Source organism: Hemicordylus capensis, chromosome 4 (genome assembly GCF_027244095.1).
Source record: "Hemicordylus capensis ecotype Gifberg chromosome 4, rHemCap1.1.pri, whole genome shotgun sequence".
Classification (NCBI taxonomy): Eukaryota; Metazoa; Chordata; class Lepidosauria; order Squamata; family Cordylidae; genus Hemicordylus; species Hemicordylus capensis.
This window is the reverse complement of record NC_069660.1, coordinates 206,582,641-206,583,996: the sequence shown is the minus strand read 5'-3', so window position 1 is coordinate 206,583,996 and position 1,356 is coordinate 206,582,641.

Genomic DNA, 1,356 nt, shown 5'->3' with positions numbered 1-1,356 from the left:
CCTGCCTGCCCTACCCCTAGATACGCCCCTGGGCAGAGGAGAAGGTAAGAACCTGCTGTCCTCATTTTAAAAGGTGCCGCTCGCCACTCCCTCCCACCCTCCACCAGGCAAATTGGTTCAGGAGCTCCACAAACTGATTCAGCTTTGCATCTGTGCATGAATCTTGACTCGTGCACATCCCTATTAGAAGTAAGAATTCTAAAGCATTGCTCTTAGTGCCACAGTAACCTCTTCTGGCCACTAGAGGCATAAGGAGTTAGGTTATTCGGTCTCTCTTGGTCAGTTAAGAGTCAGTCAGTCAGTCAACTGTTCAGTTATTGTCGAAGGCTAGTGCCTTTTGGGGAATATTGTTCTGTGTCTTCCTCAGTGTGTGATGTTTAGTTTCTTAAGAAATCTTTATTTTTTGAATTCAACCTCATGTCCCCAGATAATCTCTTGGGCTAAACTTCTTTACCACCAGAACACACTCTGCTGTGAGAGGACCTTAATGTTTCTCCTCACACCAGTAGTGGCGGTTGTGGGCACCACCAGGGTACCTTTAAGCATGAATTAGTAGGTGTTTGCCTCCTCCACTCTGGCCACACCTGCAAGCTGCTTTGAGCAGCAGTGCACTGCCCAGCACTCCCTGCGGTGGAGGGTCGGCTCTGCCACTCACCGGGCTTCCACGGAGCCAACCCCCAGCTGGCGGCCAGGTGAGTGGTGGAGCCAATCCCCCGCTGCAGGGAGTGCTGGGTGGCACAGTGTTTGGAGCAGCTTGCAGGCGCGGCCGGAGTGGAGGTAAGCACCTACTAACAGAGGGGCACTTAGGTGATTTTGGAGCCTGGACCTAAAGGCCTTTGGAGGCCCCCCTCCCCTGCAAATTAAGCATTATTATGTTCCACTGGGTGACCAAACCACCCAGGACAGACTAAAGAGGATTTGAGGGCCCCCAGGGGCTGTGGGTAAACCACCCAATGGCACAGCGGGGAAATGACTTGACTACCAAGCCAGAGATTCCTGGTTCAAATCCCTGCTGGTATGTTTCCCCAGACTATGGGAAACACCTATATCGGGCAGCAGTGATATAGGAAGGTGCTGAAAGGCATAATCTCATACTGCACGGGAGGAGGCAATGCCAAACCCCTCCTGTATTCTACCAAAGAAAACCACAGAGCTCTGTGGGTGCCAGGAGTCGACACCGACTTGACGGCACACTTTACCTTGTGGAGGCCCTGGACTTCATCCCCAAAGTCCAGAGGGGTAAGAGTGCTTCTGCCTACTAATTTATGCTTATAGGTGCCTCACACTGCCATGCCCCCCAGTGCCTCCTGCACTGACCACTGATGCCTCACACCCCTCAACAATTACAATATAACA